This window comes from Orbicella faveolata, unplaced genomic scaffold (assembly GCF_042242905.1).
Source record: "Orbicella faveolata isolate gen_17 unplaced genomic scaffold, um_ofav_v1 contig_26, whole genome shotgun sequence".
Lineage (NCBI taxonomy): Eukaryota > Metazoa > Cnidaria > Anthozoa > Scleractinia > Merulinidae > Orbicella > Orbicella faveolata.
In genome coordinates this window covers 19,422,434-19,439,016 of record NW_028301554.1, presented here as the reverse complement: position 1 = coordinate 19,439,016, position 16,583 = coordinate 19,422,434, and the positions used below count along the sequence as shown (strand labels likewise).

Below are 16,583 nucleotides of genomic sequence, written 5' to 3'. Positions count from 1 at the left end.
CCCAGCTTCCGACTACTGCCGAACACTGTTTCGTTGTCTGAACCGTGCTCAACAATTACGATTACCGCGCGCTCGGAACCTGGGAGGAGCCGCCGAACATTTGATTGACGGTAGCGAAAAACGCATTTGTCGGTTGAGCTTTGAATTTTAGAGTCCGCATGTTATTGAAAGGCGCAGTAAAAGCACATTGTCACCATTTGTAGCTTGCTTTTGGAAATCTCCAAAACATATATCGATCATTGGAAGCTGAACAATAATGCCGGTTTATTATGTAGAGCAGTACTCGACAAATAATTAAAACCCATTAGGAAGTGAGGATGGCTAACGATGGCGAGGATGGAAACGGATTGCGATATGGATTTGTCACTTTTTCAAAAATTCTAGTTTGGCTCAAAAATCGTTGCAATTTTGCAAAAATATTGCTGCAGTGTGGATTTTTTTCATCAAATTGCTTTTAATCATTTAGTTAGAGTTAATTAAGTTCTTATTACATAAATTTAGGGACCATTTCGTGAATTTATAACAGTTTTAAGCAAATATATCGTGACAGTGTCCCTTTAAAGACATTCTCACTCATCTCTTATCGTGCCCCGCAGGACAACTAGGACCATAAATTAAAGACAATGGAACAATTAAATACCTTGTGTCCCCCTCTCCCTAGATCAATGCCGTCTAAGTTTCAAGACTTTCAAATCTGTAAGCAACAGCTTTGATAGAGGTGATTGGTTACAGAATGAAAATTATTTCTCCACCGAGGGCATGGGGAAGAACGTGGACCGGACTCGAAATCGAGCCTAATGAAACACGAGAGCTGATAAAACACATCGAACGAATAACGAACAAATAAAGACATGGCGTACTTGAAGGCAGAGCAAATGTTCAGTCCTCCTTAACTCCAGGTACAGCTTTTCTTTATAATTTCATGTTATAACAGCATTTATGCCAATGGATCTATCACCCTTGTTTGAGCGCAATCAATTTGCAGAGACGCATAAAACTCAAGGCTCCCTTGCACGTACCCAATGATAAACAATCATTAAACCCACGTTTTTGTACTTCGAGTTCTGTTGAAAACGGAATTTCTTTTGACCATCTTTTCAAAAGTATCAGTAAAGTGTAACATCAATATCCTGTCCCTAACAACTATGCAATGAACCTGATCTATTTTCTGCAATTGAAGTTTATACAGCCATAGCCAAACTGGTAGTATATACTTCTAATACTGTCTAAAAGACGTTTTCAAAGATCTTCCGCTTCTGTGTCAAGTCAAGATCCATGTACACTATTCCTGTCCTTGGCAAAAGTGACAGCAACAGACTGGTGCGCAACTGAAACAACAAAAAAGGTTTGAAAACCTGGAGTACAGGCCTCTCTTTTGTTGAAGTTTTAGAGACTCAGAATGTTAACTATGTGTAGTGACTCCCTTTCTCATTTCCTACTATCACTCCTTAGTAAGACGTGAAAGTTTCTTTCAACAATGAGAATAAGCACTGTATTTACGATATTGATTCTCTTAGCGAGTTCCTAAATAATTCCTTAGTTTCACAAGTCGAAAAGACACTGCAAGGAGATACAAATAGTGTAGTAAAGGTACTGTAACCCACGGGCAACTCTGAAGAAATTATGAGCTACTTGTCTCCTATGTGCCCCTATGTGTGCTGACAGAGAGCTATGTCTTGAGTACCTAGTTTTAATTTCTAAAATTGAAGAAAACATTTCAAGAATTAATCATTACTTGTGCACTGTTGGGGCATTTGTCGCTTTTTGGGGTTTCCTCAAGTAATAAATACATCGTAATATCGTCATAGATTGGTATTCACTCTAAAATACACTGCTCAGTTAAAGGGCAATAGATATCTCATCTCTCTTTCTAATGGCGCTGTTTAACTTAACTGTTTCATAACACTTAAGAGCATCAAAGTTGCTGCGATTTTAATTTTCATGAATTCAAATGGGGACCGAAAAGTATAATCACTTATTGATAAACTGATTTGTTTTCTTAGTATTGCTATCCTTGTTATTATCCCAGTGCTCGGCAGGAGAAGTACAATGTATATAGCTTGTTGTTTCAGTCCTCTCGATTTTTTGAGGCCGAGAAATTCAATTTGTTAACGGCCAATGGCTGCATGTCAGTGGGCCATTGCATTTACAGAAAGAGATAAAATGAATAAAAGAAAAAAGGGTCTTACATCAGTTTTCACAATGATGTCGCGCATGGAATTTACAGAACGACGGTCTCCTCCTGCACTGAAGTGAGAAACTTGCATCAAAAAGCTACCGGCCAGGAACCAGTTTTAGATCAAAAATGTAGCTCTTTCTTCTCCCTCAAAGAAATACTCGAACAGGAGAACATCCGCTAAAAATTGACGGGAAAAGAGTCCGAGCGAAAATATCCTCGTTTCTACAACATGGCGTCAATTTGCGCATAATCGACCACAGTAACTCTGATTTGAGCGATTCCAAGTTCAACGCATAGATTATTAGCAAAAAAAGACAAACGTAGTTCTCCACTGGTTATTTGACTCGTTTGTGCAAGAATATCTGCAATTCCATTTAAACTCCGACCTTCCAAAGATATTTTATACGACGTATTTACAATATATAACATCATAACCCAGATTTGCGCAAAATTATTATCACTGACCTAAAAGGTCTTCTTGGTGCAACAACGCCCGGCGGAAAATGAATTTGTAAGTCTCCATTTACGTAAATGTAATGCAAAAATGTTTTGAGCAAAAATCAATTTACCCTACAGCAAAGAGGAAAGTCCAAAAGGCTCATTATGTTTGCAGAACTGCATCTTATAACTGCCGCGTTATAACTGCAGGACTACACCTTAAACCTGCTTCATAAAATCCTCAGGACTACAGCTATAAACAAGTTCCCGAATATGTGCTTAGAATAAACACTACCTTGAGGACCTTGTATTTAGTTTTACAAATGCGATACTGAGGTTTCGAAATATATTTTTCTAGAGTTTATAACTAATTGTGCGAAGTTGAGACATCCTTTCCTCTAGATTCTTCAAGTCCTAAATAAATCGAAATACCTCCACATGCTGTATCATTTCTCATAGACCTGTATTCACGGTTACAAGATGCTCTGCCAAATCTCCCGTTTGTTAAGCGGGCGATAAATAACTTTGTTGCTATTAAGACTATCAAAGTTGTTCCGATTTAACTGCATGATCAGTGAGATCGGCGTCGAAATGTATAATACTTTGTTGATTTATTTTCTTAGTATTGCTATCTTTCTTACTAACCCAGTACTCCACAGGGATGATGCAATGTATTTAGCTAGTTATTTCATTCCTCTCGAGTTTTCTGATGTCGGTAAATTCAATTTGTTAACAAGCAATGGCATTGCGAAGGACATCCCTGCTGAACGAGATAAAAAGACTGAAGGAAACAAGGATCTAATGTTCGCACCGATATCGCGGATGGAATTTACAGAACGTTTCCTCCTACATCACGCTTCAAATAGGTGCTCGTAAGAAACTAGTTCAGTGTTGTCCAGAAATATCGCACTTTTTTCCTTTGAAAAGCATACTCGAACAAGAAAACATCCGCTAAAAATTGACTCGAAAAAGGTCAGAGCGAAAATGTTCTCGTTTGTACAACATGGCGTCAATTTGAGCATAATCGAACGTAATAGCTCTGATTTCAGCAATTCCAAGTTCATCGCACAGATTATTAGTAAAGAAAGACAAACGTAGTTCTCCACTGGTTATTTGACTCGTTTGTGGAAAAATATCCACAATACATTTAAACTACAACCTTACAAGGACATTACATACGACGCATCTACAATATATAACACCATAATACAGAATCGCACAAAATAATCATCACCCGGACCTAAAAGGTCTTCTTGGCGCAACTTCACCCAGCGGTAAATCGGAATTTATAAGTTTGGATTAACGTAGATTTAGTGCAAAGTATGCTTACGAGCAAAAATCAATGTAATCAACAGCAAGGAGAAAAGTGTAAACATAATTATACCAGCCGGACTGCATCTTATAACTGCCTCATTATAACCGTTGCAGGACTGTACCTTGAAACATGTCTCCAAATATATGCTGCTGACAATAAACATTATATTGAGTACTTGCTTTTATTTCTACAAATGTAATAAACTTTTGATATAATTTTTTCCAGAATTAATCACTTATTTTGCGTAGCTGAGACATCTTTCGCTTTTGTAGGTTTCTTTGAGTCCTAAAAAATCATACTATCTCCAGATGCTGGATCACTTCTCTCAGAGCTGTAGCTCCAACATGTTTGTTGAGCGGACGATAAATCACTTTGTAGCGATTTCGAATACCAAAATTGCGCTCTTATTTTATTCAGAAGGGTGCCGAACTGTATAACATTTTGTTGATAAATTGGGCATCATTCGTTTGCTTAGTATTGCCAGAGATCTAACTCTTTCTTCTCTTTCGAAAAAACCCCACCAACAAGAAGTCATCCGCTAAAAATTGACGCGAAAAGAGTCAAAGAAAAAATATTCTCATTTCTACAACATGGCGTCATAATCAAACATAAAAGCTCTGATTTCGGCTATCTTAAGATCCCCGTGCAGATTATTAGCAAAGAAAGACAAACGAAGTACTCCACTGGTTGTTTGACGGCTCGTTTGTGTAAAATCATCTACAATCCATTTAAATTACAACCTTACAAAGACATCATATATGACGCATTTGTACAATTCATAACTTCATAACACCAACTCGCGCTAAACAATCAACAGTGACCTAGAAAGTCTTCTTGGTGCAGCAATACCTGGCGACAGATCGAAATTTATTAGTTTTCGTTATGTAAATGTAGTGCAAAGCATGCTCTGGAGCAAAACGCAATATACCCTACAGCAAGAATGAAAGTTAAAGGCCCTACTATAACTGCAGGACTGCATCATGTCCCTGCCCCACAAATCTAGAAATGTACTTTGAAACATGTCTCCGAATCATGGCATATGCTGACAATATAAATACTATCTTAAATACTTAGTTTTCTCTTATACAAATGTAATAAACTTTTGAAGAGAGAGTTTACCGCTAATCGGACGAAGCTGAGGCATCCCTTGCTTTTATAGCCTTCCTCGAGTCTTGATTTGTTTTCTTGGTATTACTATCTTTCTAACCAGCCCAGTATTCCACCAGGATAGTTTAGTGTATATAGCTAGTTATTTCAGCACTCTCAATTTTTATGAAGTCGATAAAGTAAATTTAATAACGAGCAACGGCTGCATATCAGTGGCCATTGCGAAGGACATGCCGCATATTTAAAGAACGAGATAAATTGACTGAAGGAAACGAGAGTCTTACATTTTCGCACTGATGTCGCGCATGGAGTTTACAGAACTTCTCCTGCAAAAAAATACTCAATGAAAAAAACGTAAGCTCAAAATTATAGCGAAAAGAGAGTCTGAGCAAAAATATCCTCGTTTCTACAACATGGCGTCAATTTGCGCATAATCGACCATAATAGCTCTGATCTCAGCGATTCCAAGTTCACCGCACAGATTTTTAGCAAAGAAAGACAAACGTGGTTCTCCACTGGTTATTTGACTCGTCTGTGGAAAAATATCTGCAATTCCATTTAAACTACAACCTTCCAAAGACATTTTATACGACGCATTTACAATATATAACGTCATAACACAGAGTTGCGCAAAATAATCATCACTGGCCTAAAAGGTCTTCTTGGTGCAACAACGCCCGGCCGCGTGTCGAAATTTATAAGTCTCCATTTACGCTAATTTAGTGCAAAGCATCAATGTTCTCGAGCAAAAATCAATGTACCCTGAGCAAGAAGGAAAATTGGACTGCATCTCGCAGCTGCCTCCAGACCCGCGGGAACTGACATGTTTCTGAATATATGCTGACAATTATACAACATCTTGACCGACTACATTTCTCCAAATGTTGTTAAACTTTGAAAAATTTTTTTAAAGTGTTTACCACTAATTGTGCGAAGCTGAGACATTCCTCCATTTTTTAGGCCTCCTCCGGGTCCCAAGCAAATCCTAACATCTCCAGTTGCTGGATCATTTCTCCTAATCCTGTAGTTCAAGCATGCGCTGCCAAGTCTCCCGTTTGTACGGCGGACGATTAAGTTGCTGCCATCTTAATTAAATGTATGATCACTTGTTGAGAAACTGATTTGTTTTCTTAGTATAGCTATCTTTGCTACTAGTCCGATACTGGCCGCCAGGAGAGTACAATAGCCACTTATTTCAGTCCTTTTAATTCTTTTGGTGTCGAGAAATTCAATATGTTAAAGAACAATGGCTGCATATCAGTGGCCATTGCGAAGGACATTCTGCATCATTGCAGAACGAGATATGAAATGACTTAAGAAAACAAGAGTCATACATTTTCACACTGATGTCGCGCATGGAATTTACTGAACCTCTCCTCCTTGCACTGGAGAGAGAAGCACGCTTCAAATAGCTGTTCGTAAGAAACCAGTTTTCGACCAGAAATCTAGCTCTTTGTTTTCTTTCAAAGAAATACTCGCACTCGTTTCTACAACATGGCGTCAATTAATTTGCGCATGATCGACCATAGTAGCTCTTCTTTCAGCGATTCCAAGTTCACTGTACAGGTTATTAGTAAAGAAAGACAAATGTAGTTCTCCGCTGGTTATTTGACTCGTGTGTGGAAAAATATCTACAATTCCATTTAGGTCAACCTTACTGAGACATTTCATACGACGCATTTACAATATAAAACTGACATCATAACACGAAAGGTTTTCTTGATACAACAACAGCTTCGGGCAAATCGGAATTCATAAGTTTTCATTTACGTAAATTCAGGGCAAAGCATGCTCTCCACAAAAATCAATGTACCCTGCAGCAAGAAGGAAAGTTGAAAGCCTCATTATACCTGCGGGACTGCACCTTATACCTGCCTCATGAAACCTTCAGGACTGGACCTTAAAACATGTCTCCAAATATATGCTGACAATAAACACTTCCTGAAAATGTTAGCCGTACAGATTATTGAAAAAAAAATACAAATGTAGTCCTCCGAAACGAGTCAGTGTCTCGTGTGTGGAAAAATATCTATGATCCATTTAAACTACAATCATACCACGACATTATATACGATGCATTCACAATACATAACATAACACTCTGACTTGTGCAAAACAATCATCACTGACCTAAAAGGTCTTCTTGGTGCAACAACACCTGGCGAAAATCGAAATTTATAAGTTTTCATTTACGTAAATTTAGTGCAAAGCATGCTCTGGAGCAAAAATCAGTGTACCCTACAGAAAGGAAGAAAGTTAAAAGCTTAATTTATTATACCTGCAGGAATGCATCTTGTAACTGCTTCATTAGACCTGCGGGACTGTTACCTTGAAACATGTCTCCGAAACTATATGCTGACAATAAACACCATCTTAAGTGCATTTCTACAAGTTTTGAAATAAATCTCTCAAAAGTTAATTGCTAAATGTGCGTATAGCTGATTTAGGTTTCGAGTCCTGGATAAAATATAACATCTCCACTGACGCTGGATCATATTTTCTCTCAGACTTGTAGTTCTAACATGGCCAGCGAAACTCTCCTGTTTGCTAGGCGGACGATGAATCACTTTGAATGTGTCTCTGAAGAAATTAAAGTTTGATGCGATTTCACTGCCGTAGCGAGACTAAAATTCTTACCGAGGCAATACCAGAAAAAAAAAAAACGCTTCTTTTACAATGATTTTTTAGTAATGCAGAGCTTTCAACGGGAGATTGAAATGAATAAATAAATTTATTTTTTTTTACCGAGGCGACTGCCTCGGTTCGCCTGTTACTAGCTACACAGAATGGCCTTGGATTTTATTATTTTTGGCAAACTGACCTATTTGCTTTGAGCAACTATTTTTCTTACCGGCTAGTTCGCAGGGATCACTAGTAATGCTCTTCGTATTGGTACAGTGGTCAGAAGAAACCCGTTTCGTCAGGATCTATAGAATTCTAGCTCTTTCTTATTCTTCCAAAAAATACTTGAACAAGGAAATATTCGCTAAAAATTGACGTGGAAAAAATCTGATCAGGGCGAAAATGTCCAAATTTCTACAACATGGCGTCAGTTTATGGAAACTTCACCATAATTGCTCTCATTTCAATTATTCTATGTTCACCATATTGATTATTGGCGACGAAAGACAAAGGTGGTACTCTGCTGTTATTTGATTCGCTTTTGGAAAATCATGTGCGAAAGTCAGTATTATCGAGATGCGTGATTTTCTGCATGAACTTGATCACTAGGAGAAAGTGGTTAGTTTTCGAGAATGGCTGGATTTGTTTAGTATTTACAAACTGCAGACCTAATCCGCGCAGGGAATTTTCAAATTTACCCGCTTTAACCAAACCACATAAGCCTAGCTAAAGTTGTTCCAAACTCTTCTTACTGTTGTAAGCGTTGTGTTGAACGTTATTACGGTGATGGTGTTTTGACCCAAAAATGACCTCAGTATAATGCACTTCACTGAAGTCGCCTAGAAGGAGAGTTGAATATGATACTAGAAGTTGATTTGGACTTGACTTATCTTTGACTAACTGTTCGCTACAAAAGACATAAGATACTGACCTGATAGTTTGCACAATTCTCTGAAATCTGTACTCTAAATCTGCGCACTTTAAATTGATTCAGAACTGTTCTTACTGAGGTCGCATTCCCTCTTCAATCGTGAAGCCGAAATATCAAGTTTATATTACGTATTCGAGTTAACGGCTGCAAGCTGGTTGAAACTTAATCTTTCACAGTCTGTATATAACATCGCCACGGTAACTAAAGGCAGACAAAGAAACTTGCCCAAACTAAGTTTAATTCAGTGAATACACCACTACAATTTCCACTTTAAATTTGTCGGCGCTCGTCCCATTTGACGACAATGCGCTCGTTATAAACCACTCGTGCTATTCAGTTACGAACAAGAATGTACGACTGGCTCTTGGGCTATCATTCAGACCAAACCGAATTTGTAGTTAGTTCACACTGATTACCACTAAATTGCTCTACTTTATTTGAAACGTTAGACTCGTGGTGCTGAACTCTCAGATATGAGACAATCCCACCGTTTCCAGTGCCATCTTTTGTGATCAGCGTGCGCAGTAGATGAACATCTGTAGTCAGGATCCATTTTCTGGCGAAAAATCATTTTCTACAATCATTCAGTGTTTGGCTTGCTATGATTATCTACTGCAAGTGCTTTTCAGTCGTTTTGCACACTGTATAGGCGCCATTTATCATTGAAATGCCGAAAATTGATACACAGCAGTCGTTTTCTGAGCTGAGTGTTCGACATAAGGGCAATTTACAACGAAGGCCAATTTCAGGGAAAGATCAATTCGAGAATGAAAGCACATCTTAGAAATGTCTTCAATGAAAAATTAAGCAAAGAAAAAGTGTGTTTGCCACGGCCATATATGAACATGGTTGGCTGTGTTGCTGTAGGCAATAGTGGTCTTTCATGATCAGCTGGTAAATGTTCATAGTACAGTTCAGTCTTCATTTGAATTGTTTCTTCTCAATCGCGGGTACAAAGACATTTTAGCTAAACCTTGATATTGCATGGTCTTGCATTTCGCCAGAAAGTCCGCATCGAAGGATAGTGGAAGAAAAGAACTCTTGTTCCGCTAGAAATCATGGCTAATCTGTGTGGTTTTCAGCGCCATGTAACTGTCAAGTAGATATAAACAAACATTTATTCATGATCATCGTCTGCCAAGAGAGCGCGCAACTTTGGTACCAATAATTATTAGAATGGAAATTAAACTTTTTAAGTGTTTCGCAATTGTCTTCAACCTTTAATTTAGTATGTACAAGGGCCAGACCACTAGTTTGGATCAAAGGAGTTTTGCAGAGTTTTGACATCTCATTCAAAGATGCTGTACTGTTGCTACGTCACAAAATTGTTTTGCACTATAGCTGCTTCACAAACATGTTTCCCAAGATGACTTCACTGAACTGGGTGCCTTCACTGAATCCTGACTAAGTGAAGCAAAGTAATTTACTGTCCATTCTTTCCAAAACTCTTGGATATTGTAAACTTGACGTGCAACCTCAGTGCTTTTGTTTTTCCGTCCTACAGCCATATTCACATAAAAGGCGTAGAGGGTTCAATCCCTCAAAAGAACGAATTAAGTGCAGATTTTCCTTTAAATAATGATAGAATTGTCATATTGTTTCATTTAATTTAAGCTGAATGAGCCACTACGAAACACGAATGGTTGAATTTTAATCATACGTAATTATTTTCAATTTTTGCGAGCTCATGCACGGGCGCACAAGCACGGGCGCACAAGCACAAGTTGTCAGAATACTGGACAAGACTCTCCAGAAGCTTGAGCTGTCAAGCACTGATCGAAAATACGATTAAAGGTCCTTCATTAACGGGTGAGAGCCGGCGAAAGCCGTTTCGTACAGAAAATTAACATTGGGGCAAAACGCAGGCTAAAACAAAACGATCTTATCAATGACTTGCACCCATGTCGACCGAGATTATACGCAGACAAAAACTCGTTCAATGTCATTTAATATATTCAGTCTGATTAAATTTCAAACAGCTCTGATAGCCATACCAGAAAGAAAGCAAGTGATGATGTTCTTGTTAGACGTAAAGATTTTTCTCAAGCAAATTAATAATGCCATAACTCATAAGTTCTTGGCCAAACTTAAGTCGATTGTCGTCTGTCCCACTGTCAAGGATTTACGAGTTTTACTTTTCTCTGTTCATTCATAGCAGTTGATAAATCTTCCGGAGTTTATAGACCATTAAAATAGGAGTTGTCAGTTGTCCTATAATCATCAGAACACTGGCTCTTTTCCCTGTCTCACTGTTTGTCCTCAGTGTATTGCTGTAGCTCGATCCTGGTCCTTTTGCAAGCAGCAAATCAATATTTTTGAATAATCGTGTTCACGTTCCGATTCCACTGAATGAACTGAATGATAGTTACCAGTGACCAAAAGCAATCAAGATTGCAGAAGTTCAGTTCGGTACATGAGGTTTGCTAGACATGGCGTAGTGGTGTACTGAACTAGACTTGTCAGATACGTTTTCCTTCATTACACCATCAATGTCTATGGGAATGAATTGAAGCAATAGAAGTAATAATGATTTCCAGAGGTCCAGTGCTGCAGAGGTAATCCTTCCTCGTTTGCCTTATTCTCGTTACGGGCTGTATTTCAAGTTTTTAACTTGTTTCCGAGAAATCACATTCTGAAAGAAGACGTTCTTGTACACGGAGTTATCACTTTCCGGCAGAGAACTCACTTCAGTGCAAAGTCTAGCTCCGTCTAAATGTTTTAAATATAATATAAACAAAAGTAGCCCGAGGATTATCAACATTGTTGAAAACCAAATTTCGGTTTATTTCAATACAGAAAGGTTGTTACAATACTTTGGCTCTACTCCAGAGTCATAGTCATTTAACTACATGACTATGACTCTAGAATATAGCCGAAATATTGTAACATATCCTTTGTGCATTGTAATAAATTGTAATAAAACAATATCTGCCCTAATTACCTAGTTTGTCTTTTGGCATAGTTTTTACAATATATCCCCTCTAGATCTATTTCAGAGTTACAGTCATCCAACTGCATGCGGACTACACGTGTGACACTGAATTGGAGTCGAAATATTGTAACAACCTCGCTACATTACAACGTAAACCAAAACCAAAACTTAATTTCGCTTCCTGAGTACACAAGTTGTATTATGTAATAACTGCGATGATCATTCATGTCTTTGCAAGACTCACTTAGTTGTCAATAATGGCAACATTTGCCCAAATAACCTACAACTAGTAAGTTTATGGCACAGTTTCGCCAAATTAACAATTCCACAGACGTCAGTTACATTCTATTTCTGCCAACTGAAATTTTGATGGGTTATGTACATCAAATACAAGAAAATGGAAACTATCCTTTTAAGCATGCAGAACATACTCTCGATTCTGCAACAATAATTATCACAACAACGAGTAAACAAAATTAATTTTTCGAAAACTAAAACTAACAGCCAAGAAAGGCCAACAAACAAAATAAATCTCGACACGAAAATCGACGGGCTGCCGAATGGCGATCAACATAATTCCAACATTAAAAGATCACAACTCAAGCCGGTCATTGAGGTCAATGTGCCATTCTTTAGTATCCATATGCATAATGACCATCTTGAACACGATAATTTGCAAAACTAACCAATATGCTGTTCCAGTCTTCGGACTTTGCGCAAGCTGGCTGCTTCTTTTGGATGTCCTTACTGAGTCTGACGGCATTGTTGCTTGAAAATGGGACTTGCTCAATAGCTGCCGGGTTCCACCAACAAACCGGCAATCGCCGATTTACCCGCTGAGGAGAAACGCGAGTAACCGCCAGTAACATCGGCTGTTAGCTACAATCTTGGACAGAATAAATTAAGAAATAAAACCACCCCTCCCCGTGAATCAATGATGAACTGGCACTAAACCCAAAGTGCGCCACTTTTGCCATCATTGAAATGGAGGAAGGGGTGGTCTTAATTTTTGATTTAAATTGTCCAAGATTGTAGTGATCTGTGGACACGCTCCAAAGCGTCTTTGATCACTGACGCCGCAGTATAAACAGGCAGAATATGACACGCGAACTGGTGACGATAACAAAAACAGCTTGGAAAAAATTAGTAAAACAAGGGAAAATCACGTTTTTAAGGACTAACCCATGAGAGCTATGTTTGTCAGTTCACACGCATCCCGTATCTTGGTCGGTAATGAGAATTTGGATGTAACATCTTAGCGCAGGTGAATACCAAGTCAAGAGTAATGGCTAACGTTTTCGTCCAAATTTGTCCCACGAAGATCAATTACATGTATGGAAACTTTCCACTGGTTACCAGCTTGGTTTCAATTCCTGTAAGGAAAGCTGTAAATCGACCTCAAATGAAGATACTCCTCGCACACGTTCTAATACCCTGCACGTGTAGATTCAACACGTGCAGGGTTCAGGCGTGTTCTCAATTTTCTGCAAGATGCTTATAAAACTCATGTATTGATACCGATTAAAGGCCATCGAATTATTTCTCTGAATATGTACGAATATGTAAAAATTCAGGTTCAAGCCATGTCTACCGGCACTCTTCGATCAAACTTTTCCAACAATCCGTACACTCCACGTTGCGAAATCGTAAAATTTTACATGATTTTAGAATTGACCGCGAGGTCAAGTTGATTGCATTGTTTTGTTTCCTGCCTCTGGATTACAATGAAGAGTCCTACTAGATGGCAAATCATCAATTTAACTTTTCTTGTTCAAGCAATCTAAGGTATACTGAAAGTTTTCATGTCAAAACGTCTTGTCACTAAGCAATCAACGGCAAACGGCACACGGCTTCTTTATTGTAGGCTCCCGGAAATTCGAAAAATGTGAAGAAATGTTTTTGTTGTTGTGTGACCAACGCAATATTAAGTCCACTAACGCAATATTATGGCGATAGAGTAGATAAAGGGACTGTTTGTACAAAAGACTGTTTGGAAGGGTGCTCAACTGTAAATTGATTTCATACATGCCAGATAAAAAAAAGACAATAGCAAAACTGACGAAAGTTACGTTAAGTAAGTTCTATTAATATCTATTCTTTTGCTGGTTACCACAGTCAAGCACCGAAAATGAGACGATTTGACTAAAAAGCAAGACCCGGAAGCTGTTATTGTCCTCCTTTGGAACTCACCACGTTCAGACTGGACCTGGACCTCGTGTTTCACGCGAGAAGTTCCAAACCAAATTCTCTGCTCGCCAGGACGACCATCAGTGTGACCATTGGACTTGTGTCATTCGACACTCTTGGAAAGAAAAGAGAGCTTTCGCTGTATACTTTCTATTGACGGTAGATGCCTTCTGATTCAACTTTAACCAAGACTAACCGTTTATTCGAAGAAAGAGCAGCCTGCGAACAGAAATTCTGGTTTGGAATTTCACGTTTCATGCGCGAAAGTCCAAACCAAAGAGTCTATTTAGCAGGACCTCAACATGATATGACCGTTTCATTTGAAACACGTGGTCAACGCACACATCAAAAAAACGAAGGGTGTTTTTGCCGTTCACTTTTTACTGGTGGTCGGTGACAAATTCAATCAGATTTCATAGTTTATTTGGGGAAGGAAGGCTATAGCCTGCAAGCAATAATTCTGGTTTGGAATTTCACGTTTCATGAGAGAAATTCCAAACCAGAGAGTCTGCTTAGCAGGACCTGTGTTTTTGCAGTGTACCTTTTAATGGTGGTAGCTGACAAATATAATCGGATTTAACCTGTCATTGACGAAAGAAGAACCAAAGCCTGCGACCTAGTGATTTGGTTTGGGATTCAGTTAACATTTAATGCGAAAACTGATTCCAAACCAAATTGTCTGCTCGCTAGGACGACCAACAATGAGACCAATACACTGCTGTTATTCAACACGCTTGAACCGAAACAGATGAACCGTTTATTGGAGGATGGACTGATATAGCCTGCGAGAGGACGGTAGATGACGGATTCAACCAGATTCACTGCGTATTGGAGGAAGTAGGGCTACAGCTTGCGAGCAGGAATTCTGGTTTGGACTTTCACGTTTCACGCGAGAAAATCCAAGCCAGAGAGTCTGCTTAGCAGGGCCTCAACATGATGTGACCGTTACACTTACATCATTTGACACACGTGGTCCACACCACATCAGAGAAACGAAGGGGTGTTTTTGCGGTGTAATTTTATAATGGTGGTAGCCGACAAATTCAACCGGATTTCATCCTTCGTTGACGAAGGGAGAACCAAAGCTTGCGAACAAGTGATTTGATTTGGAATTCCACATTTAATGCGAAAAGTTCCAAGCCAGATTATCAGCTCGCTAGGTCCACGACCATCCATGTGACCATTAGACTGATGTCATTCGATGCTGGTGAGAAGAATGGACTGTCCTTGCTGTGTACTTTCAACTAACGGTAGATGACAAGTTGAACTGGATTCGTCATATGTTAGATGAAGGAGCGCTATAGCCTGAGAGCAGAAATTCTGGTTTGGAATTTCACGTTTCACGCGAGAAATTCTATACCAGAGAGATTGCTTAGCAGGATCTCAACACGTTGTGACCGTTACACTTACATCATTTGGCACAGGTGGTCAATACACTGGGAAAACGGGAGGGTGTTTTTACAGTGTACGTTTCACTGTTGGGTCGACAATTCAACCGGATTTCATTGCTCGTTGACGAAAGGGGAACCAAAGCCTGCCAACAAGCGATTTGGAATTCCACATTTAATGCGAGAATTTCCAAACCAGCCTATCTGCTAGTATAGGATGACCATGAATCTGACCATAAGATGTCATCCTTTGACACAACTGGGAAGAATAGGGAGTGGTTTTGTGTACTAGTTTCTAGTCACAGTAGTTGACAGATTCAACCAGATTATATTCATTGTTTATTGGGGGAAGGAGGGCTACAGACCGCAAGCAGGAATTCTGGTTTGGAATTTCACCGTGGTTTCATGTGAGAAACTCCAAACCAGAAAGTCTGCTTAGGAGGACCTCGACATGATGTGACCGTTACACTTATATAATTTAACAAACCAGGTAAGAACACACATGAGACAAACGAAGCGTGTTTTTGCAGTGAGTTATTTTTACTCCTTACAGCTGACAAATTCAGCCGTGTTTCATCGTTCTTTGGTGGAAGGAGAACCAACAGTCTGTGAGCATGTGATTTGGTCGAGAATTCCACGTTTAATAGGAGAGATTCAGCTCGCGATTGGTAGGAGAACCGTCAATGTGGCCGTAAGACTAGAATGACTTGACACACTACGCTGATGGGATAAACGAGGTGTTTCTCCAGGTTGATTTCTAAATGCAGTAGACGGTACATTAAAAGCCGAGAAAGCGAGCCCGTATTAGGGGTTTTCGAGATACAGGATATAATTTGGCTACAACATTAATCGAATATAAGGTAAGGTAAGGTAACTTTATTTTAAGTCGTAAACGTGGGGAGTGGTCGCCCAATCCCCCGAGCCAGGGGCTCATGACAAAAAACGCACGACTATTTACAATAACATTACTACTTACAATTACTATATTCGCTAAGATAAATTCAGAATTAAAATAAAAAATATTCCTAAGAGCACGACTATTTACAATATCATTACTACTTTCAATTACTACATTCGTTAAGATAAAATCAGAATTAAAATATAGGATATAGGATATTTAGGAAAAACAAATTGTTAATTTTGGACATTAAAATTAACGGAGAGGATATATTTAGGTGAAAAATCAACGGAATATTGGATTTTCGGAGGCCGCTCTAATTTGGGCCCAACCAACTGTCTGATGGGAAAAAGCGGGATCGTTTTTGCAGTTTCAACCGGATTTCATCGTTCGTTGACAAAGCAGAACCAAAGCCCGCCAGCAAATGATTTGGTTTTGAATTCTACATTTAATGCGAGAAATTCCAAACCAGATTGTCTGCTCGCTGGGACGAATATGAATGTGATCATTAGCAGGTCATTGGAAGTTCGTTGGAAGGATAGAGAGTGTCTTTGCTGATTGCTTTGCTAATTTTTAACATTAAAAT

The 16,583-nt window shown here is 38.9% G+C and overlaps 1 long non-coding RNA gene across 1 annotated transcript; it reads right to left on the bottom strand.

The window, feature by feature from the left end:
* Positions 1–889: 889 nt before the first annotated feature.
* LOC110066777 (uncharacterized) lies at positions 890–13,143 on the bottom strand. Its single transcript, XR_016208926.1, has 3 exons — positions 12,211–13,143; positions 8,593–11,301; positions 890–1,328 (listed from the first exon to the last, which is right to left on the bottom strand). It is a non-coding gene; the product is annotated as an uncharacterized LOC110066777 (long non-coding RNA).
* Between the last annotated feature and the right edge of the window lie 3,440 nt (positions 13,144–16,583).